Source organism: Podarcis melisellensis (genome assembly GCF_964234715.1).
Source record: "Podarcis melisellensis genome assembly, chromosome: 12".
Lineage (NCBI taxonomy): Eukaryota > Metazoa > Chordata > Lepidosauria > Squamata > Lacertidae > Podarcis > Podarcis melisellensis.
In genome coordinates this window covers 17,988,042-18,012,897 of record NC_138544.1, presented here as the reverse complement: position 1 = coordinate 18,012,897, position 24,856 = coordinate 17,988,042, and the positions used below count along the sequence as shown (strand labels likewise).

At 43.0% G+C, this 24,856-nt stretch overlaps 1 protein-coding gene and 1 long non-coding RNA gene across 13 annotated transcripts in view; one reads left to right on the top strand and one right to left on the bottom strand.

Moving 5' to 3' along the window:
• The window catches only part of RBMS3 (RNA binding motif single stranded interacting protein 3), a gene marked incomplete at its 3' end in the record, with an annotated part of 736,788 nt that overhangs the window by 422,671 nt on the left and 289,261 nt on the right, over positions 1–24,856 (top strand). The gene's annotated exons all lie outside the window — the stretch shown is intronic.
• LOC309353829 lies at positions 4,117–7,660 on the bottom strand. Of its 3 annotated transcripts, none has more exons than XR_014162034.1 (3): positions 7,409–7,660; positions 7,148–7,182; positions 4,117–4,410 (listed from the first exon to the last, which is right to left on the bottom strand). It is a non-coding gene; the product is annotated as an uncharacterized lncRNA (long non-coding RNA). The 3 variants fall into 3 exon arrangements; XR_014162035.1 differs by having other exon boundaries at positions 7,148–7,176; positions 7,348–7,649; XR_014162036.1 differs by having other exon boundaries at positions 4,117–4,340; positions 7,409–7,647.

Below are 24,856 nucleotides of genomic sequence, written 5' to 3'. Positions count from 1 at the left end.
TTTCAGGTTAAGAATGGACCTCTGGAAGGAATTAAGTTCGTAACCAGAGGTACCACTGTATGTCTAAAATGGAAGGTAGCGCACAAGTGAAAAATGTGTGTCCAGTGGAGTCTTTCTCGCTTCAGCTATGTCATTCTTGCTTGGACTTTTAATATGGGTTCCTGGTTAGGTAAAGAGGACTCTGCAGGATGAGCTACAGCAAACTTGGTGTCCCCCTATGCTGTGGGTCCAAATTCTCATCAGCCTGTGCTGGCAGCATTCAGGGATGATGGGAGTTGTAGTCCAACAGCATCTGAGAGGGCATACTTTTGGTAAGTATGACGAGTGAACAGAAGTCTGCACAATCCTTTGGGTCATTTAAATTGCATCATCTCCTTGTTAGACTATAGTGAGTCGGACCCACAATTTGGAGGCACGGGTCTGCATGCTAAATCAGTTGTGACATATTCTCGAAACAGAATCACCTGCATCTTCGGCATCTTAAAGGCATCCTTACTGGCGTTGGACTGAGCAGTGGGTGATAATGACATAAAGGTTACTGTGCGTAGTCAAAAGCTTTTGAGAACCTTGGGTTTTTGATAGCCTTGTAATTTCTGATCAGAGTAGCATTTCACATTAGCTTCACTGTCTTATCTTCGCTTTTTGATCTCATTATACTACCTACACACATCCTTTCCCCCCTGGAAATCTTTCCAAATTACTTCAGTTATCATGATGTAATTCTCTAGTGAGGATGTGAGAGGAGTCCTACTTCCAAAACTATATTCATATAAGACTTTAGAATAGAAGTCCCCCCCCCAAAAAAAGACCCCATCATATACATATCTGATAATTTGCTCAATGGAGAGCAAGTAGCTAGAGCACATGTGCGAATATCCAATTGCCAACTCACCTAGGGGGGGCTAAATGAGGGTTTTCTCAAGGTTATTACAGTCTGTCTGGAGCTGTTGCAGAACCACACTCCAGGGAGAACTCACTCTACTTTCTTGTAACATTGACAGCGTGAGGATATTTAAAAGTTCCCCTTTCCCCTGCTAAACTGTACAGATCTTCCTCAGAGGTGCTTCCCATTAGTACAGTGAAGGGAAAAGACTGTGTGTGTGTGTGTGCAAAATTACTGGTCTTTTTTCAGAACACCAGAGAAATTAATAGTATCATAGAATTCAACCCTCTGCAATGCAGAGTCTTCTTCCTCTGACAAGTAGTAGTAGTAGTAGTAGTAGTAGTAATAATAATAATAATAATAATAATAATAATAATAATAATAATATTATATTAATTATACCCCACCCATATGCCTGGGTTTCCCCAGCCACTCTGGGCAGCTCCCAACAGAATATTACAAACACGATAAAACATCAGACATTAAAAACTTCCCTAAACAGGGCTTTGTAGCTTGTTTGCAGTGCAAAGTCCAAGAATGAGGGGAAATAAGTGGAGGCTGGAAACATCTTTTCATTGATGGCGTTCCCATTTCACACACGTAGTTCAAATGGTAGTAACACTTCCTTGCATCGTGATTTGCATTTCTAAGGAAAAGCTAAAGATTTGCATTTCGGAGGAGGGAATATATTGGTTGAAACTCGTGTGTTTCACAAGTTGAACCTAAGCAGCCAGCACTGAGTTCAGTAGTTCCCAGAAAAACTGTGCATAGGATTACAGCCTTGCTCTTTGCTGCGTCCCTGCTCCTGTGTGTTGTGAGTCAATGTATAAGTGAATCAATGCCTGGATTCTCGTGGTGGGCATGGCTATGAAGGCTGTCGAGATGAGCTCTTGCACTTCAAAATTTACAATACCACTGATTGCCCTACCTTTGGAAGTGAGGAAGGTGGTGGGATTCAGGGTTTTCCTGCGTTGGAACCCCACCTCAGGTCCTTTCTGAAGGTTTCCCACAGGCCATTGCAAGAACCAGATGCTGGACTCGATTCTCCATTGGCCCGATCTGGCAGGCTCTTCTTATGCACACATGGAAGTCTCCCCTGGTGTTATTCACCTGGCACCAACCTTGCAAAGTTTTAAGCGCCAGGTGAAATGTGTCCTGCTTCCTGTGCTTTCAGTGGGATTGCGATGTTTGCTTTTGCTGCTATTACGAGATTCTGTTTTTATTATTCCTGTTATTCATATCTGGCTTTGGGCTGCTTTCTACTTTGAAGTTCTGTGCTCCACTGAAATAATTTCTGAATAGACACACAGGAAAGATTCTCTCTGCACATCTGTTTTGGTAACTTTGAAAATGGCTCCCCTCCTCCAAAAACGCACACACATTTTTGTTTTTTGTTTTAACGTAGAAGCTACCCTGAGAGTCTTTTCTAAGACTGAAAAGTGTGTTAGGAATAGGCTAAATTAACAAATGGTTAAATAAATAAATAACTGCATTTGATTTATAAAATTTATACCCCGCTTTCCCTCCAAGGGACTCAAAGCCATACATGTGATCCCTCCATTTTTATTGTCACAGTAACTCTGTGGTGTCTAGGCAGAGAGATGACTGGCCCTATTGACTTCATGACTGAGTGAGGATTTGAGACTCCCCAATGGCTCTGTCTCCCAGTTGCCCAGCCTGCAGCCGGCCAGTTACTAGCTGCCAGCTTCTAGCTAACATAGTTCTCAGCTCTGTCCTTTGCCCTTCTAACTACCAGAACTTCTAGATTCAGTTAGGTAGCCGTGTTGGTCTGACGCAGTCGGCATAAATATATATATATATATTTAAAAAATCAGTAGCACCTTAGAGACCAACTAAGTTTGTTCTGGGTATAAGCTTTTGTGTGCATGCACACTTCTTCAGATACACTGAAACAGAAGTCACCAGACCTTTACATATAGTGGGAAGGTGGGGTGGAGTTTTTCTCTGAAAGGTAGAAGGAGATGGGTGATTGACTCAATGGGTATGGTAAACCTGCTTACGACTGTTAACAACTTCAATGGATGGATCAAACCTATCTATTCTGAAGGAAATCAGCCCTGAGTGCTCACTGGAAGGACAGATCCTGAAGCTGAGGCTCCAATACTTTGGCCACCTCATGAGAAGACTCCCTGGAAAAGACCCTGATGTTGGGAAAGGTGGAGGGCACAAGGAGAAGGGGATGACAGAGGACAAGATGGTTGGACAATGTTCTCGAAGCTACGAACATGAGTTTGACCAAACTGCGGGAGGCAGTGGAAGACAGGAGTGCCTGGCGTGCTCTGGTCCATTTGGTCACGAAGAGTCAGACATGACTAAACGACTAAAGAACAACAACAACAGCTGCAATTAGTCCTGCAGGAAAAAGCAAGTGATAGTATGCAGATGACCATGGGGTCACGAAGAGTCGGACACGACTAAACTACTAAAGAACAACAACAACAGCTGCAATTAGCATATGTCTCATTACCTGCAAACAGGTTTACCATGCACACGAAAGCTTATACTCAGAACAAACTTAGTTGGTCTCTAAGGTGCTACTAAACAATTTTTTTAAAAAAAAATTCTAATTTATTTTAACTACCAGAAAGCTGAGGAAGGGGCCCCCACCCTTTTGTTATCTGGCACAGCGACACTTCCTTTGTTACCTTAATGGCCCATACTTAGAGGGCCATTACCTCACCAGGAAGCTAGCCTGGTTATTCCAGGAATTAAATCCCATCTGGATCCAGGAATTAGAAGGGGGTGCAAGCATACAGCCTACATCTCCCCCCCCACACACCTCATAACACTATAAACAAGTGCTTTTAGCGACCCAGTGAAGGATTTGCCCATCCACCTGGATGCTAGTGCTACCACCTTTGCCTCCTAGTTGTAAGGAGGCAGTTGGGTGTTTGGTTTCCCAGCTTGGAAGAGAAGGAGGTGATAGCAACAGCAACTAGGCAGAAGCAAAGTAGACCCATTAGCATTTGCTTTGCTGTTTAATATTAAACCCGGAGCTCACAGCAGAGTGTGCTGCCTGTATAGTGTCATGATTGCAGTCTCTTGTTAAGCAGACTTGATGGCTTAAACGTTTGGTGTAGATGTAAAGTTCATTCTCTGTAAACTGTATAGCAACGAAACCCGATTTGCTGGCTGCAGTCCTTTGCCTACGTACCTGGAAGTTTGCCCCTTCGAACACAGTGGGACTTACTTTCAAGTAAACATGCACAGGGTTGCATAGAGAATTGCCACAGTCTTTATTTTAAAACACACACACACACACACACACACACAAAATTGTGAATTGAGCCATCAGACCTCAGGAAATATCTTCACTTGCTGCGAAAGGGTTCACTGGGGATGCCTCTTGATGAAGCCTCTCGTTTGAGACTGTTCTTCCTTGGGTACTACCGGTAATTGACGCATAACAACAGCAAGCGAGCATACTCTAATAGGACTGCATAAAACAAAACAAGAGCTGTCACCGTGGAATGGCCCAAAATCATTGAATAAAGCAAGGAACGGAACTGCATATGGGGAAGAATGAAAAACAGATACATGATACAATCAGATGCAAACATTAAAATGTAAAGTTGAGAAGTAGTTTTTCGTTGTTGCCTCCCTGGTTTATGATTTGCATATTTCTTTTATTTGCTAATTTGAATGGTCAGGGAAGGGGAACTGAAGAATTTAACGACAACAAACATGTATCTTAAATGCACAGCGGGGCTGCAAGGTTTGCGAGCACATGCGCTATCGTCTCATTCTTTTGGGGGGGAGCCTACCCCCCCAAAAGAATGAGACGATAGACCAAAGTACAGTGGTACCTCGGGTTACAGATGCTTCAGGTTACAGAGGCTTCAGGTTACAGACTCCACTAACCCAGAAATAGTACCTTGGGTTAAGAACTTTGCTTCAGGACTTCCGGGTCGGCGCCATCGCCGAATGGCGGGCTCCCTCCGAGCTCCGGAGGGAGCCTGCTCGGCAGGGGCTGGGTCCTACCGCACCGGCGATGCGGGGACCCTTAAAAACCACGGCCACGGAGGCCGTGGACATGGAGACTCGGCTGGCACCGTCAGCGCCCTCTCGATTCGTGAAGGAGCCTTTTTAAAGGCTACGGATCGGGTGCCGGGGAGGAGCGTGGTGCTTTGAGTCCTCTGCTATCCCTGCCGAGCGCAGCCGCATGCCATCCGGCGGAGAGCGCTGACTTCTTCTATTGAAAATTTGGACCCAAAAGAAGAACCCGTGAGTAATTGGAATATGGACTAAAAAGAGGGATAAATTTTTAGAATTTGGAGCGAACGGGGGAGGTGGAAAAAAGGAAGTCAGCCCCCCCCCAAATTGTAGAAGAGCCAAAACAAAGGACTGGATAACTAAGATCGAGAGGAACCTTATCTTGCCGAACTAGCAACTTCGCGAGGGAAATTTATAAGATTGAGCTGGAGGAGAAAAGTGGAATTCGTATTAAAAAGCAACCCCCCCGGAATCCCTGGAGCGATTCGTGAAAATGCCTGGAGAAGAATAACGGAGGTTTTGACAGCTGTCAAAGAGCTGTCAAAACGGAAGAATGAAATTGAGACTTTGTTATGAGGACTTTGCCGGTTACATTTGTTATAAATTGGAGATAAATTGTTTTAAATAAGGATTTATAAGTTATTTGGACTGGCGGATGTGATCTGGAAGGGAACTTTGTTATTGTAATCCACCTAGAGGAGCTGAGGGACATTGCATGTGTTTTCGACGGGAAACTTGAACAGTTGGATAGAACTTTTAATCTCCTGGGAAACTGCAGAAATGGAACATTATTTTGTCTACAGAGGCCTACACGTTACTGGAAACAATGGATTAATCTGTTGAAAAATGAAAGGAACATGATGTAATGTTTTGCTCCTGAATAACAAGCCTCTGTAGAGACACTAGAAGCCTTTGGAAAAAGAACATTTCTGTGAGGGAACAGGGAAGTAAAAAGGAGGAGAGTGATTGACAAGAACAAGGAAACAACAAGAACTGGACAGAACTGGAGTGGGAACATTTGGGATATCCAGATTTGACAAGCTTATGGATAAAATTGGAGTTTATACTCCTGGATATAAAAATCTGGATAGAAGAAATGGGCCCCCTATGATAGACTCCTTCTATGATTGGACATCTGTAATTTAAAAAAAAAAAGACCGGTAAAGAACCAGAGGGATGTGGGCTTAGTGAAATGTGGGTTCATCAGGAAGACATTAGAAGTGGAGGGATAGGAGGAACGCAACAGGGAAAGAGGGGAGGGAAATTTGGAATCCAAAGGTTGTAAAATTATTGTTTGTTTTTATTTTATTTTCATCTGTACTATATTGGAAAGGGGGGAACTCGTGGAAGGGAATAGGTCGACCTTAGGGGATGGAAATTTGGATAAATTGAGTTATTGATGATGAGTGTATTTTGGGAATAAGAATTTGTTGAATATTATTGCTTTTTTGGAAGATTTGGAACACAAGAGGGGGTGGGGAGGGGAAGTCCTGGATATTGGAAAAAGTTTATGAATTGGATTTTATTTGTTTTAATTTGGAAAACCTTAATAAAAATTATTTTTTTTAAAAAAAAAGAACTTTGCTTCAGGATGAGAACAGAAATCGTGCTCCGGTGGTGCAGCAGCAGCAGGAGGCCCCATTAGCTAAAGTGGTGCTTCACGTTAAGAACAGTTTCAGGTTAAGAACGGACCTCCGGAACGAATTAAGTACTTAACCCGAGGTACCACTGTATGGGTTCAAGTTGGCCACAACTTTATTCAACTTCAGAACTTGGCATAGGCCTTGGCATGTAACCCTCTCAGCCCGACTGGGACTGAGGATGTGCAGGGCAATGAGGTGCAGTGGGAGGGGACTGTAAAGCACGAACTTACACAGCGTGCCCTCCCACTTTACCTCGGCCAGGAGTGTGACCTACATGCCACCGCTCTAGGGCCTGGGACTCCCACAATCAACTCTTTAACAGGTACACCCCCTCCCCAGCGCTCCCTTGCACCCCCTCTCCAGCGCCACCATCACTGAAAACAAAAGGCCACCGTGTATCCTAAAGCCAGGGCGCACGCCGCCTTCTTGGGCCTGACGAAGCGCCCCATGGTGAACAGAAGCAACCGAGGGGCCTTGCGTTCCCTCCCAAGTGCCACCGCTGCTGAAAACAACAAAAATGCTGGTAAACGGCCTGTAGCTGGGGCACACGCTGCCCTCTCGGGCCTGGCGAAGTGCCCAGCTAACAAAAGAAACCAAAATTACTTACCTCAACCAGGCTGCTCACAGGAACACATCCTGAACCTGCAAGAGGAGGAAACAGAGTGAGGTTTGGCCAAAGGGGTCAGCCTCTTTTCCCTTGGCCCTCGACCCACCCCCAGCCGTCCTCCCAGGCCGGGGGCGGGATGATGGCCACCCTATCGCAGGTGGGAGGCACCCAACCAGGTAAGTCCGCTCAGTGTTGCAAACCTCGCCCACCTGTTGGGAAGGGAGGGCGGAAATTCTCATATAATCCTCCATACCCCAACACCTTTCTGATATAGCTAAGTGTTCCGAGGGATTGAGTAGTGGAAGTTTCCGTACACTGTTTCCATACTTCATGGCAATGTTCATCTGCCATAATATACAAGCCCATTTCTCAGAGCATGAATTACTGCCCTCTGCATCTGGCCTTGCAGGCTTTTTATAACTGTGTGCATGCCAGTTTGATTTCCTGGTTTAATCAAGAACTCTGGCTAGCCCTGTACATCTGCTTGGGAACTGCAATGGACGGGACATGGGAGAATAAGAGAGGGTCCTAAGCGCCACCTGTGAGGGTCATTCTGATAGGCACCTGGCGCTTGCCATTCCTTTTGTAACCAAAGAGGCACCACCTACACACAAGACAACCTCGAGGTTTGCAGAAGTACAAAACATCTTTTAGAAATAAAGGGAAAACAACCCTAAGAGGAGGAAAACAACCCAAGGCGGACCGAGTGATGTGTGCTCAGGGCCCAGACTGGATGTTAGGTTCATAAATAATATGCCACTGCATACCTTGGTTTTCCTTAATTAATTACACGTGTGGGGAGGGAGAGGGTTCTTACTGGGAAGATGAAGAAAATAATTTCTTTATTCCCTCTCATACATATGTGGCTTTCTTTCTCAAGCTCCAAACCAAAGGCGTGTGTGTATTGAATCTCAGATTAAAGGCCCATCTCATCCAATTGGTTGTGAATCGGTGCCCAGTGCAATCTTTCAAGACTAGTGTTGTGTGTGTGTGTGTGTGTGTGTGTGTGTGTGATAGCCACCAGCAACATCACTGCCAATTCACTACCAAGTTCAATTCAAGGTATTAATATTGACATTTTAAAGCCCTAAATGACTGGGGTCCTCAAATATCTGAAGCAGTTCCTCCTCCCATGTCCACGTGTCCAGATAATTAAGATTTGCAGGGGAGGCCCTGCTGCTGCTGCTGCCACCACTGTCTGTGGTTTGAGGGGCAGTGGACAGGGCCTTCTCTGTGATAGCTCCCAGCTTGTGGAAAGACCTCCCTTCTGTAGTGGATTTTTCAACCATCACTTTATTCTGTATGACAGTTAGTCAAGATACGCCTCTTTACCCAGATTCTCTGCATGGCTATGCACTGCAATTCTGGTTTGGAGTTTTCTTGTTCTGTTGTTGTTGTTGTTGTTGTTGTTGTTGTTGTTGTTGTTTTGATTTTATGGTTTTAATGTATATTATACTTACCTACCCTGGGTGTTAGGTGAAAGCTGTGAGCTGTGAGTACAAATAAATAAAAGAGCAAAACAGAATAAATTAACTTTTTTAAAAAGCTAATATTACTAAAAAGAGCATATAGCCCCCCAAAATACATTTCAAAATAGCATGTAAAACAGACCCAGCATGCTCTTCCCCTGTTCACAGTGTGAACAGATGGGCCTTGCATGGATTCCAGAAAGTTTCCCAGAAACAGCAGTTCTTTTAAGAAGCCAGTTATCTCCCATTCCTAATAATTTAGTTGCTGTCAGGTACCATTTCCCCTCACATGCACAAAACTTCAGATTGATATTTATTTACTTGTTTTTACATTCACATTCCACCTTTCCTTCAATAAGTTCCAGGTGGTGCTCATGGTTCTGCTCCTCCTTGTTTTATCCCCCAAGCGGCCTGGTGCTCTTAGTTTTACTAATCTTAAGTAACATACCGTGGTACCTTGGATTACAGACGCTTCAGGTTACAGACTCAGCTAGCCCAGAAATAGTACCTCGGGTTAAGAACATTGCTTCAGGATGAGAACAGAAATTGTGTGGTGGCAGCGAGAGGACACATTAGCTAAAGTGGTACTTCAGGTTAAGAATGTTTCAGGTTAAGAACGGACCTCTGGAACGAATTAAGTTCGTAACCAGAGGTACCACTGTATTTCTAATTCTGTGGTTCCATGATAACATGGGGTAGGGGTGCAGGAGGTCCCCAGTGTTAAGTTTTGTCCAAGTTACCTTTCATGTGAGCTCAAGGCTTGTATCAGAACAAGGCCATGTTGTTGAATGCAATGCAATGATGAATCCCCAAGTTCTGCACAAGTCCATGTGGCCTAAAGATATCAGAGGAATGTGGCAAAAGGGACAGTAATACTTCCAGTAAGGTGCTACTGGAAGGGTGTTTTTGTTTTTTAGTAATACTTCACTCATACTTCGAGCCAACTGGGGCCAGACCAGTGGAGGAGATCAGCAGAAACACCAGCCCATTTTTAGATTGGAGAGCCTCTTCTTCCCAGCTCCAGAGCAAACTCTGTGGTCAGTTGGACTGAAAAGGGACTAAAAATGCACCAGGGTTTGATGGTCTTTTTGTTGTTGTTTAGTCGTTTAGTCATGTCCGACTCTTCATGACCCCATGGACCAGAGCACGCCAGGCACTCCTGTCTTCCACTGCCTCCTGTAGTTTGGTCAAACTCATGCTGGTAGCTTCGAGAACACTGTCCAGCCATCTCATCCTCTGTCGTCCCAACATCAGGGTCTTTTCCAGGGAGTCTTCTCTTCTCATGAGGTGGCCAAACTATTGGAGCCTCAGCTTCAGGATCTGTCCTTCCAGTGAGCACTCAGGGCTGATTTCCTTAAGAATGGATCAGTTTGATCTTCTTGCAGTCCATGGGACTCTCAAGAGTCTCCTCCAACACCATAATTCAAAAGCATCAATTCTTTGGCGATCAGCCTTCTTTATGGTCCAGCTCTCACTTCCATACATCACTACTGGGAAAACCATAGCTTTAACTATATATGGACCTTTGTTGGCAAGGTGATGTCTCTGCTTTTTAAGATGGTGTCTAAGATGGTCTTTAGCTGCCACTAATTATGAGCCTCATGCTGAAATATTCCAAGGTAACCTGGGATTTTTGCATAGACTTTGTGTCATGGAACTTCAATAATGTCACCAGTCTTAAATTGGGGCCTTACCTTGCAAGGTGGGTGATGATTATATGTCAACATATGAAGAACTGCCATAGTGTTTTCCTGTTCTTAATGTTGAGGGACTTGGATGAGTATAGCAATATGGAACAGGTCCATGTGACATAATAAAAGTGGTGGAGAAAGTGGCTAAGTTGTGCCGAAACCTCTTTCACTAATAAATTTTATTTATTGGGTATAGCAAAAAATTGAAATAAACGTGCTACTTTATTTATGTTTCTCCCAACTGACATTTTTGTCAGTGGGAAAATTTGAACCAAATGGGTTCATACCTATTTAATGACTCTAAGCTCACCACATTGGGCAGGAGATCAGAGCTCCCTTTGGAGTAGAAAGGACCTCGCAGAAAGTAAATAATTTGCAAAACTTTGGATTTTGAAGCTTAAAAAAAAAGTTGTACTGTTTAGCCGCCAAAATGTCTGGTGGGTGTGATGGTAATCCTGTCCTCCTAATTATTTTCTTTTGCCTATTACCTTTAAATTTTTAGTATCATTACTGGTGACATAAAAAAATAACCTAGGAACTCCCTGAAAAATAGATATATATATATATGATACTTAAACTGTGAAAGTGTGGAAATAGTTGGCTCATTTATAAATTTAACACAGATAGGCCTTCTCCCCATGGTGCTGCCACCATGTTCAGGATTGGCACCGAAGAATCCATACTAATCCAGACTCTGGAGCACAGGGTGTGTTTGTGTGTGTGTGTGTGTGTGTGTGTGAGAGAGAGAGAGAGAGAGAGAGAGAGAGAGAGAGAGAGAGAGAGAGAGAGAGAGACTTAAGTTCTTCCAAATTTGCTAAGAAAGCAAGTCTTGGAAGTTACTGTAGTAGGAGATTTCATTAACTAGCTAGTGACAATTAGCAATTACTCTATACTGTTTGGTAGCCTAGCTTGACTATAGGACCTATGTCTGTAGAACGGTAGGCATTTAATATGTGCTAGAATTTGTCAGTAGTCTCTGACACTTATCTCCTTCAGTTTTTGTTTCAACTATCACTGCAGATAAATTCCAGTAAGTTTATTTTTCCCTGCTGTGCCTTAAACAATTATAACATTTTAAATGTAATCCTGAGATAATAGTATTGACTTGCTTCCCAGGGCAATAGGTACTTAAAGGCACTTTTCCTGATTTGAAGAGGGCTTGGCAAGGTAAAATATCAGATTTAGCAGAAAACTGTTTGGATTGGCAGGTGACCTTACAGTTCTCTTGAAGGTCTTTTGATAAAACAGATTATGTGCTTACAGCACGAGAAGATGCTTCTAGGTATAAAATAGCACAGTATATCGGATCATGTCCGCAGCACCACCAATTTCAGAACTTTGTGTTCATTTCTGCACTTGTATGGGGCCACCCACCTTGATTTAGGGTTAACCCATTATAGGACAATAATACCAAAAATATGTGTTGTCTGGCAACCTTGACCAGGAGTTCTCTTGTAGCCGAGTAAGATTGTCTTCCATAAACATGGTTTCAACAGTGAGTCCGTAAGTGACTGTGGAGGCAAATTCTGGATCCACACATCCTTCCACAGTGGGGACATAGGTTTCTGGACAGGAGTTGATCATGGTGAGGGTTTCCCAAGTGTGCCTTCCTCTTAGCACGTTTCTCCCTTGCGTCCTGAGTTTGAGCGTCTTCAAAACCCATTCCTTCCAGTAGCACCTTAAAGACCAACTAAGTTAGTTCTTGGTGTGAGCTTTCGTGTGCATGCACACTTCTTCAGAAGAAGTGTGCATGCACACGAAAGCTCATACCAAGGCAGTGTATCTGAAGAAGTGTGCATGCACACGAAAGCTCATACCAAGAACTAACTTAGTTGGTCTTTAAGGTGCTACTGGAAGGAATTTTTTTTGTTTTGACTATGGCAGACCAACACGACTACCTATCTGTATTCAAAACCCATGACATCTTTGGTAAAGCCTGTTCTCCAATTGGAGCGCTCGCAGGCCAGTGTTTCCCAGTTGTCAGTGTATATACTACACTTTTTAAAAGATTTGCCTTGAGAGATCACTCGCTAGATCATCACCTTGTCGTGGTGAGAGGGCTTGTATGTTCCTCTGACCCTTGTGAGCGAAGCCATCAGGAGTCTTGTACTCCCAGCAGGGTCCAATTCTGTGCACATTGCTGTCAAAACCATGTGCCCCCAGTTGTGCAAATTAACTGTGCCCCTTTGGATTTTTACACAAGTGCCAGTGTGAGCTTTGGAGCTGGCAGCTGCGTCCCATTAACTTCATCAGCCTTTGGAACTTGGCCCACTGGTCAGCTTGTCTCCAACACTGTAGCAGCTTTATCCGATGGTTGGATTCTTTAGATACACTCTTTTTTAGGAGAATTAGAGAGCAAATACAGGTGCGGCAATAAGCAGGTAGATTGTTTTCCTTTGTGCTTGTACTTTTGACATCTTTCGTGGTTGCCTGAAGGTATTCTGCATGCCAATCGGGTCTTGGCACCAAACTGGGGACTTGGTGAATGGGACACTCGAATCCCTTTGTTGGGTTAATTAATTCAGTGTCTTCACATTGTGTACATTTGTACATGTCACCAAGACCACCCTTACAGTTACTGGAGCTGGAGCATCTCTGAAAATTGGCAGGTGTGTGTGTGTGTGTGTGTGTGTGTGTGTGTGTGTGTGTAATTGAGGACTCTGACCCCTTTTAAAATAATGGTCAAATGTTGCTTCACATATGGTGCAGGAATAACTTGTGGCAAATGAGATCCTTGATTTCATTTAAATTGTATTCTGTCATAAGTCGTGTATAGTTTTCTCCCAGGGTTTAAGGTCAAATCTTGGGGAGAGGCAGCTTCATCCTAATTAGTTCCCCAGGCTCTTCACTTTTTTTTCCCTCCCTGAAACATAACTTTTTGGAGCCTATTTCCTGTACTATGTTCTTCTTCTTAATAAATGCACTTCTGGGTTTAGCAGCCTTTTCAGACCTATAAAAACCTCAAAATGTTCTAGTCTAGTGCATGAGATAGGTTAGAGAGTGCTCCTGATATAATAGTCACTACCCCACAATATTATATACACAGTTGGGGAAAATAAATTCAGATGTTAATCAGGTTTAATTGACAGCCCTTTTTTTTAAAAAAAAAAACATTTTCCAGCCAAACTAGTCTTTGCTGTGTTAAATTTGTTACTCCTAGGAAATTGCAGGTTCTTCACACAAGACCTGGCATTTTAACAGTGACTGCTTTAGTTAACTCTTGTTTTCCCCCCCACTCTGTTGCATGCTAAGCTTAGAAGTCCACCCGAATTTGAATGTGCCCAAAATATAAGAGACCTCCACAATTTGTGACCTGGAAGCAATTCATGCATTGTTGTTGTATTGGGTGCTTGGTAGCTTCTTTTGCTTTTTCAGCCCCAGATCAATAAAGTTTGAAAGCCCTTGCAACAATCCACTATAACAGCTTGTGTTACTCACAATAGACTCTCCAGAATGCTCATCAATGAAATTAAGTCTACACTTTTTGCTATGCCAACAGGCAGAGAAGTAATAATCTTTTTGCTTCCCACTGTTTTCCGACTTTCGGTTATGATTGTGGAGCTATTTTTGTCTTAATGATAAAGGGAAATGTTTTGGTTTTTTTCTCAGTGGGTAATTAACTAAAAACAAAGCATTAATAGACATCCTGGCCACGCCAGCATAATCTTAGTTTGTGTTTCAAGATGACACGGTCAATTTTAGATGCCATTCATATCTGCCAGAAGGTGTGTAAGAGGATAACAGAAGTGAGGCAGAACAGCTGTGGCTCAGGGTCCCATTTGTGGTTAGGGGATCAGTGTGCGGAAACAAGTCATCCAAATATTGCATTGTAAAGTGAACCAGCAGACTAAAATGAAAGAGAATCTAGAATGTGTTTAATCTGTTCTGAATTTTGAATGGGGAAACAGCTAGAGAAAGAACCTTGCCTCCCAAGGCAAACCTTCATTTTTATCCTTCCCTCCAACAGAAGATTTGTAGTTATCAGCCTTATCTGAAAACATAATTCTGCTTCAACAGTGAGACCTACTTGAAACACTAAAGAAAAGGACCCATTCCTGAACAGAACACAGAAGCTCTGCTAATAGTTTTGCCGCTAATGGCAATTTAAAAAGAAAATGCACCCCAAACCATAACACAGCAGTATCTTGAGTTATTGTTTGGAAGACAGTGTCCATCTGTCTTCATTCACGGGAAGAAGATAGCAAGTAAACAATCAAATAATGAGCAAAGCACCAGTGATGGAATGCTACCATCAGCTGAAATAATTGTGAATTTCACTATTGACCTCAGTAGGGCAAGGTTTTATCTAAGAGTGGTTGAAGAATGGGATATCGTGTTGCTGTTGGATTGTTCTTCCAGTTTCAAGAGCACTGAAAGCACAGTGCCTCTCCAGCAAGCGCAGTATGCAAGTATGGACACTTTAACAAAACAAGCGAGGTTTCTTCTTTACTTAAAAATAGGGGAAGAAGAAGGAGCACAGTTATAGGATTATTTCAGTTTTCTAGGATGGTTGGAACAAGTGCATGCATTTATTTAGGTTCAACATTTGTGTGTGCCACCCTACAGCCTATTAATTTTCTTGGCAGCTTGCAATAAATAAGAAAACACTCCAAATACAAAATATTTGTCTGTAACCTCGGGTTACAGACACTTCAGGTTACAGACTCTGCTAACCCGGAAGTAGTACCTCGGGTTAAGAACTTTGCTTCAGGATGAGAACAGAAATTGTGTTTTGGCAGCAGCGGGAGGCCCCATTAGCTAAAGTGTTACCTCAGGTTAAGAACGGTTTCAGGTTAAGAACGGCCCTCTGGAACGAATTAAGTTCTTCACCCGAGGTACCACTGTAACCCGTTGCAAGCAATAGTAACCTAACAAAAGCAAAATTCAACTTCAAAGCTTAAACACGTGTACAGTTGACCAAGACAAGATCTCCTCTTCCTACATAGGAATGTAGCTGCTCTATCTAAGTAAGCTGATAACAGACACTCCTAGCCATCCAAAAGTTAAGAGATGATAGGTGAATTCCTTTCTGCCCTGAGAAAAGACATGATATACGTTGCTTGATTTCCCCCCCAGTATATGGAATGCTACCAAGGTTTGTGCTGCCAGTAAAGGAAATGAATTAAGGGGTGACCCCTCTCCCCAATTGCAAGAGCTCAGTTGTTCAAATTAAGCTCTTTGCAAAGGTTTATTGCAAGTTGGATTGGGCCCAGGCTACTTGAAAGATCCGGTCTCCCTTTATGAAGCTGTCTGGGTGCTAAGATCCTCAGGTAAGCACCTTCTCTTGGTCCCATCTACATAAGAGGCATGATTGGTGGTGAAACCAGAAAGCCTTTCTGTGCCTGTTCCCATATTGTGGATTTTTGCCGGCAGGCTAAGAGCTTCCTATTTAGACAGCCCTTTGAAAACTAAGGTGCCTATGATGCTGACTGCTGGGCTGATGTCAGGGCAAACTGTATTTTAATACTGGTTCCAAATGTGTTCTGGTTTATTTTAATTAGTCTGTTTTTATTACTTCGTATTTTACAACAGTGTTTTGAAATGTTGCAAGCCACCGTGAGTTCCATCTTGGGAGAAATGGACAAAAGAATGAGTCGGTTAAAAAGAAAAGCACTTTGCAAGTGGCCCATTTCAAGCATGTAATTGTTAAGCTATAATTCTGTGCTCCCTTATCTGGTAGTAAGTCACATTGCACTCAGTGGGACCCATGAATCATTATGCATAGGATTGGGATGTGTGAGACAAAAACTAAAGTAAGTCTTTTACCATTGCATTGCAATGCAATGTTCTCAGCTCATCAACTGCAAAAGACACAGTTCTGCTGTTCACAATTGTGGCTTTTTATTTTACATTTCTGAATGTGATATGAATTTAGGAAATGGTGGAAATATCTGACTTCCTCCCCCTATAAAAATAAAATCTAGATCAGGTTTTTAATGGTTCAGAGAGAAGACGTCACAAGATGGAGGCGGACAATGGGAGAGGGTAAGAAATATATATATACTTAAAGCCATACTACGCTATTAAGGCCTGTGTGCAGTAAAGGAGGCAATCAGCTGATGATTTCTTAGTTATGGGCTTGCTGCATGTGAGCAGGGGAGAAAGTTCTATGGATTTTGGAATATTGGCAAGCGTGCATATAGCAGGGACTGTCATCAGCCATTTTTCTGGTAGTAAACCTCATACCAACATGAGATTTTCTAATTAAGGCTTGAGAACTCAGGCTTTCAGCTGTGAAGTAAGTGACTGTAAGCACATGTGACCACAGGACTAAGTAAAAACAGGAATGTCGTATCTGTTCCTGCTTAGATAGTATATTTCCCCCTGTCCTCCTAACATTCTGCTCTTCAGTTTGGCGTTCCTGTAATGGAAGAGAAGTGAATGGAATGCAAAGAGGAGAGACATTCCATGTAACATTTGGTTTGAATTTACATACACTAAAATGAGTTGCATGTTTTGATTCTAGAGCTGTTCCGTTCCAACCGCAAAAAACCCCACGTTTGCTGCTTTGTAAACCTAGTGTTTCATGCGTTGCTTATGTGTCTCTGGTTCATTACTTTGTCATAATGAATAAGAGTTTAAGGAGACAAAATATGGGAGTCAAACAGAAATTTACCTGGCTGCCCCATGACTCCACATACCTCCGAGCACAATTCAAAGTATTGGTGCTGACCTTTAAAGCCCTAAATGGCCTCGGCCCAGTGCAGCTTAGGCTTGGACTCCCTTAAAGGTAAAGGGACCCCTGACCATTAGGTCCAGTCATGGCCGACTGGGGTTGCGGCGCTCATCTTGCTTTATTGGCCGAGGGAGCCAGCGTACAGCTTCCGGGTCATGTGGCCAGCATGACTAAGCCACTTCTGGCGAACCAGAGCAGCACACGGAAACAGCGTTCACCTTCCCGCTGGAGCGGTACCTATTTATCTACTTGCACATTTGACGTGCTTTCGAACTGCTAGGTTGGCAGGAGCAGGGACCAAGCAACGGGAGCTCACCCCGTCACAGGGATTCGAACCACCGACCTTCTGATCGGCAAGTTCTAGGCTCTGTGGTTTAACCCACAGCGCCACCCGCATCCCTTACATGTGCAGAAAGTATGTATGGGGGAGATGGGTGGATCTCCCCCCTCCCCAGTGGTGTAGCCCCAATCCAATTCACCCTCAAGGGACTGGTTGTAACTCTGAAAAACAAACAAACCACTTTCTTGGCAAAAGAGAGAGATTATAATTTCCCACCCTGTGTTATAACATGCAGTATGTTTGCTCAGAGGTGCCACTGGGTTCAAGGGCAGGGGCGGAGGAAGGGGGTGGATCGCCCTGGGTGTCACCACTGGGGGGGGGGCGACAAAATGTCGGGAAGCACTCACTGCGGGGGCTTGCAGTGCACCCGAACCACGTGTCTCTCTTGGGAGTGACGCGTTGGCTTGGTTGCCCACAGGCTCCGCACTGTCCCAAATGGTCTGCCCGCTGCCTCCCCCCCCCCCAGCTGTAGGGTGGCTGAGTGGGAGGAGGCAGGCAGATTCAGAGGCCCCAGGGAGCGTCCTGCCCTGGCTGGCCCCACCCCCATGGGTAGCTGGCCCTGCCCCTGGGCGCAGGGCACATGCACCGCCCCAGGCACCCAATCGGCTTGCTCCACCGCTGTTCAAGGGGGGTTCTGTTTACCTCCGTAAGTGTGCATAGGATTGTAGCCGGAGCGCAGATAAAAAAAGTTAAATCTATTTGAATTGGTTGGACTTCCAAGCAAACATGTTCATGACTGAACCATAAGAGCATAATTTAGATTTCCAGCATACCTCCAAAGTGTCCCGATTTTAAAGGGATTGTCCTCGAATTCCGAAAGCCATCCTAGCTTCTGATTTGATTCTGATATGTCCCTATTTTCCCCGCCAGTGCTGGTAGTCATGCCGATTATCTGGATAACCTAACTATCGAAATATCAGCTGCTCTTTTCTAGGACTAGATCGAATAGCTTTCCTTTGGTCATACTGGGTGTCTGTTTGGGGCGAGTACAACATAGCTTGTTTCTGTTCTTAATTAGTTTATATAAATACCTTCCATGTATGTTAGAAATTGTATGTTTTTCCCATTTTAATTTGCTTTTACTGGATCTGTATAATAAAATTTCTGGTTTTCTATAATGGCTTCAGCTAGAGAAATTAAGATTTTAGAATATATTAGGAGTCTGAAAACATACTAGTGTTGGTGGCACAGCTTTGGAATTTTTAAAATTTCCACAGCTATATATTTTGGGAGTAATAGACAAATATTCAAATGCTGATGAGCTGCTTCTATGCACATTCAGTGTTTAGAAATGGAACTCAAGGCCTGGTTTTATTCTTGCCAAGTATTTGATTAGGTCTGACTAGTACTTTCCTTGCCCAGTAGTGGTACCATTCATTATTATTTTTTGCCGTGCATATGATGTGTTGTTTGTGGAAGCTTGGAGCACTGAATCAAGCTCCATATGAGTGTTGGTAATGGTTTTATTAACACGGTTTGATGCTGCTCCCAGCCAGTGCTCTAAATCACCAGTCTGCAGCAGAGTTTCTCGTAGAGCAAATGAAGATGGGTAGCAGGACGTCCAGAGGCGTGGCTGCACTTCAGAGGACGGTGCAACATTATTCACTCTCTCTGAAATTCAATAGAACACAGCTATCAGGCTTCCCAGGCTCGTCCTCTGTAGATCCTTCCCTGTGCTAGCTATCACCATCAAGGTTTTTTGCTGCACAGGAAGGGGAAGGAGAATTGTGGCTGCCTGGAGATAGCGCAAGCTGTATCCTTAAATGAGAAACGAGTGACCCATTGTTTAATGTGCCCCCTTCCCCACAAAAAAACCTGGAAATGCATTACTAAAAGAGAACAAATGGCATGAAAAATGCATGTGCTAATTTATGTATAAATAATGACTGTATATTAACTAGAAATACATCACTAAGAGTCACATAAAAATTGCACATGCTACTTTATTTATGTATAAATAATGTCTGTATTTTAAATATAAATACATCTCACCATGGTGGAGACCGGTGGAGACTGTTTGTGGTCTAGAACTGTGGTCAAGGCTCCTGCTCTCCCTTTATAGGTTTTTTTTGTTTTGTTTTTTTAATCTTTAAACAAAACTTGGACAGGACAGATCTTCAGATAGAGGAAATCTCCATCATATATTGTCCTATGCAAAGCTGGATGGATGCCCATGCTACTGTGTTCGTGTGTCCATCAGGTGCCCTCCACTTTGGACTCCAACTCCCATCATCCCCAAACAGTATCACCAGTGATCAGGAATGATGGGAGCTGGAGTCTAGCAGCATCTTAAGGACCACGAGATCCCCATTTCCCCCATGGATAAACACTTGTAGTCGGCCATTTTGCATACGTAACTATTGTGTACATGTAATTGTACGCACACAATATATGTGACAGGAGATACCTTACAGCAAATGGAGGTTGCGTGTTGCTTTTCAGGTTGCAAAAAAAACTTTATTGCTTGTTTAATTATGATTCTCTGTGTGCCTGATTTTAATATCTGTTGCCCAACAATAGAGCAAATGGGATTCCGGTAATAATCCATCATAATAAAAGTAGCTATGACGGCTTTCCATCCCTATAATTTGTTTTCTACAGTTCGGGGCAGGGGGGATGGAACCTTAGCAAAAAAGAAAAAGAAAAATGCTATCCATTTTTATTTTTTTTAGAATCCCACAAAGACTTCCTTTCTAAAGCCCAGGCTGCTGAAATTAAGTTTTGAGATATCACTGACCAAGAGGATATGTTTCTTGAATGAGCTGAGAACCAAAGGAAATTATTTCAGGGTTTAAAATCCTTTTATTTCCTCTGTGAACGATATCTACGCAGCTGAAACTAACCACTCCAGCTGGATCTCAGCCAAACTTTATGGGAACTGAGATTAGGAAGCCTGTATGGTCAAAACAGCCATTGAACAAATTGCTTCCAGTTTAAAGTTTCACATTTCCTGATAAATGCTATGACTCTCGACCTGTCTTTCCCCCCCTCACACACACACGGGTATCTAACCTGCAAGTCATTATAGATGGTGTTTTTTTATCCCCTCCTGATCTCTGCAGGAATCTCACAACTACTGTAATGTTTAGCCGCGATGCAAGATAAAGTAGTGGAGGGCATTAAAAATATTAACGGGAGGCAGTTTTGCTCTTAAAACAAACTGAACTTTCTCATTTTTTAATTGCTTGTTCTACCACACATGAAGCAATTTTGTTTTCCTGCTGGAGAAACTTCATATTTGGAAGAATTAACACACAACCCTGTTTTATCTGCTTCATGTGGCATTTTAAAACTGCTGAGACGTTAGGAAGCAAAAATACATTGAGAGTAAAAAATAATAATTGTAAATTCAAATTGGATGTTGGAAAGAACTTATGGTATGGCTGTCAGAGGCCAGCAGCACTTCCCGGTGGTAGGATATGGCCTGGGAGGAGATGGGGTGACATGGTACACAGACTGAAGGACATGGAGTGGCAGAGGGCACACAGTGGGCAGAGAGGGTTGGAAGAGAGACAGGGAGAGAGAGAGTGCTGTGTAGTTTTGCAAAGCTGCAAACCACCCTCCATCAGCTCTGGCCCTGCCCACAAGTGACATGAACACCCCAACAGCTTGCCTGCAGAAGAATACAGTCCTTGCCAGAGAAAAGGTCCCTCACCTCTGACGTGGCTTGTTTGAAATCATCTGCAAGCCAGAACCTAGAAACATTACGAAGAAGAAGACTTGTTCAGAAAGCATTTCATTGATGTGTTAGGGTCATTCCATGCCAAATGGTTAGCCTATTCAACAACAAAAGTAGGATACATGTGTTAGTTTTGGTTTGGGCGCTATGACTTATCAACCCTACCGGGAATAAAATTCATTTTGAATGGTCGGTGACCCTTTTCTGTGGCACTTAATACCATTTTTATACCTTGTTTTGAAAGAGAGCACAATGAGCTTTATTTTGATACCAAAATAAGCTCAATCGGTTGAAGAATTGAGTGAAACGGGAGGTTTTTTCTAAACTGACGCAGAAATTGCATTAGCCTAAATCGCGTGAAAATTGAAATTTTCAAAAAAATTCTCCTGTGCCCAATTTTGGACCAAAAAAATCTTAAAACATTAATTTGAGGTTATCTCATATGTATCTACACGTAAAAAAGAATTGAAGAAAATCATGGTCAATATTAAAATCAGGTGATTTGGTGTGGAATGACCCGTTATCATTCCCTGTGCTGGAAGCTTTTGGTACAGGATCTACTTTCAAGCCATCCATCTCAGATAAACATACTGACTATTCTGCCCCTCTTTCTTCCAAGAACACATCGTCCCAACTCCTTGTTTTCCTGGTCAGCTGTAGCGAACCCTTATGTCTTCTGCCCTACCTGAGTGGCTGCCACCTATTAGGAGTAAACATTCTGACCTTTCTTTGTTTGTGGTGTGAAAAAATAATTGTCATTTGAATGTAATCCAAGTGGTAGAATGATGTATTCCTTCTATAGACCATATTTCCCAAACTTGGCCCTCCAGCTGTTTTTGGGACTACAATTCCCATAATCCCTGACCACTGGTCCTGTTAGCTAGGGGTGATGGGAGCTGTAGTCCCAAAACAGCTGGAGGGCCAAGTTTGGCCATGCCTGCTCTAGGCTTACATGGAGGGAGGCCTTAAGGAAGCCATTTTTATTCCTCAGTGCAATTTGTTCATTTGTTTGGCTCTCTTTTGTTTTGTTTTGTTTTGTTTTCGGTCTCCCTCAAGGATGATATCTTTTCTGGTAATTATCGAACCACAGAACTCAATCGCACAACCAGTGAGTCCCATGACCAAAATGTACATGGAATCCTCAGAAGTTGTGAAAGCACAGGGGAGATGAGTTTGTTGTAGTGGGATTGTCGGTTCACTTTGTTGTTCACCATTATCTCCATTCAGCAGGTAACAAGGTGAGCCTCTTTTAGTGAATTTAAGCAAATGTCAGGCTGGTCGATATAACCGCCTTAGCATTTCTGGCTAGCCTAGTTTCCCTGCCAGTGTTCTGTTGTTCCTTAGAGTATAGCACAGTATGTATTTGTATGTTATTTCTGCAATAACTCCAGGGAGTGGTTTCTTCTTTTCATCTGGGAACTCATATCCTGGTGTAATAAATCTCATTAGCAAGAGCGTCTTCTTTATAGCCGTTTTAAACTTTGCATTTTATAATTTAATCTCAGTGCAGTTCCTTATTGCTACCTTAGGTCCCCAAGCGCCGCTCTAATTAATTCTTCTTCTTTCCCCCCTTTTCTTTGTCTTTTTATTTTAGGTATAATGAATTTAAATCTTCTCCTTGATATTTGCTTAGCTCAACATGCAAATGCTTTCATGAATGGGATTCTCCCTAATTTTTGTTCCGGTGTATTGTCTTATTTTAATTATTATTTATTTCATAAAATTTACACACTGCTTGATTGTTAAAAAAAACAACAACCCAATTCTGAAGCAGTTTTAAAAAAGATAAAACAATAAAACCGAGGGGGGGGGGATACAGCCATATTTTAAAATGTACAAAGGTTATAATACTAAAATAGATTAAAATTGCCTCAACTTCCTAAGCATCTGCATAGGCTTGCCTAAACAAGAATGTTTTTAGCAGGTGCTGAAAAGAGTACAGTGAAGGCGCTTGCTTGATTTTAATAGGCAGGGAGTTCAAAAGTGTAGATGCTACCACAATAAATAATCGAGTTCTTACAAGTATGGAACAGGTACTATGTGGCACTTGTAGTAGTGCCAATTCTGCTGACTGAAGTGGCTGAGTGGGCACATGTAGTGTAAGGAGATATCGCAGCTAAACTGGTCCCAAGTTACTAAATTGGTCCCCGGTTAATTCCTATCTCCCAAACTGCCCCTATTTCCCCCAAACCAAGACAATGAATGGTGTTACAGTGAAATTATGGAACATTTTAGAAGCCTATTTTGAGTGCTGTGGCCTAAACAGTATAGATCATTCTCGTGTTTCTAATATTGCAATAATCCTGCAAACCTGGAGGTCTGATGATGGGAAAGATGTGCTTATTTAATGAAATCTTGCAACATCTGGGCCCAATCAGATTTTACATCAACTATGTGCTGTTCCATAGCTTTATATATTCAAACTGTCCTCCTTTTGCTATCTCCCTGCCTCCTGAATGCTCCAAATGCGTTACAAAGCTCAGCAGTGGATCCTACGCCCTCACTAGCATAATTGATCCTTCCTTTTTCATCATGAACCCCTTTATAATAGAGACTATCATTTGCCCCTCCCCCTTTGTTCAGTATTTCTGATTTTTCCTTACGCTGGACTGATCACACCAACATAACTAACCTAATCAGCTTTCTAATTAAATATCCATGTAGCATTTCTCTAGAGCTGTGTTGCATTCCCATTTAGTTTCTTTCTCATTTGCACCGAATATTGCAAGATAGTCAGCCAACTTTCTTTAGCATCTGCTTGTGGAATTGTTTGGGAGTGCTTTCCAAACTCCATAGCTATTCTCTGGGCTCATTCTCATGTACCTTTTGCACAGTGTCATGTCTGAACGCTTTTTTGGGGGGGTTGCCGCACTGTTTCCCCCAGGAAAACCCACTTTTTAACACCGAATAATATTAATGACAATGGTGCGGAGAGGGTGCAGGGCTCCCCCTAGGGAGCAAAGGAAAGTGGGGACACGGGGGTGCCGATGTTCCGCATTTGGGATGAGGCTGGATAAAAGGAGAGTGCCTTTCCTTCTTCCTCCATGCAGAGCGACTTGATCAGCTATCACCTCCATTTGGGCAATACATGGAAGAAGGCGATGGAATTGACTGCAAATCCGTGCTAAGGAAAGAAAGGGGGGGTTTCCTGACCACCAACACCTTATCCCCCGCCCCTAATGACAATGGGATAGTGTGGTAGATCACGGCCAGTTTATAATACTGGATAGTAGATCTCGGATTACTTGAAGATGGACATGTCTGACCCTACAGCATTCAATGTAATATACTAGAGAGGCATTTTACTTCTCTAGGATGCAACACCCCAATCTGCAGGTCACATCATGATACTCTATTGTTGTTGTTTAGTCGTTTAGTCATGTCTGACTCTTCGTGACCCCATGGACCATTGCACGCCAGGCACTCCTGTCTTCCACTGCCTCCCGCAGTTTGGTCAAACTCATGCTGGTAGCTTTGAGAACACTGTCCAACCATCTCGTCCTGTCGTCCCCTTCTCCTTGTGCCCTCCATCTTTCCCAACATCAGGGTCTTTTCCAGGGAGTCTTCTCATGAGGTGGCCAAAGTATTGGAGCCTCAGCTTCAGGATCTGTCCTTCCAGTGAGCACTCAGGGCTGATTTCCTTAAGAATGGAGAGGTTTGATCTTCTTGCAGTCCATGGGACTCTGAAGAGTCTCCTCCAATACCATAATTCAAAAATGATACTCTATAATTCTTACTAATCATCACATGTGCTAGGTTTTGCCCAACCTTGGGGAGTCCCAACACACCCATGTCCTTCCCCCCACTTTCAGAAAATTTTCTTTGCAAATTTGGATTTTCTTTGTAACATTTGA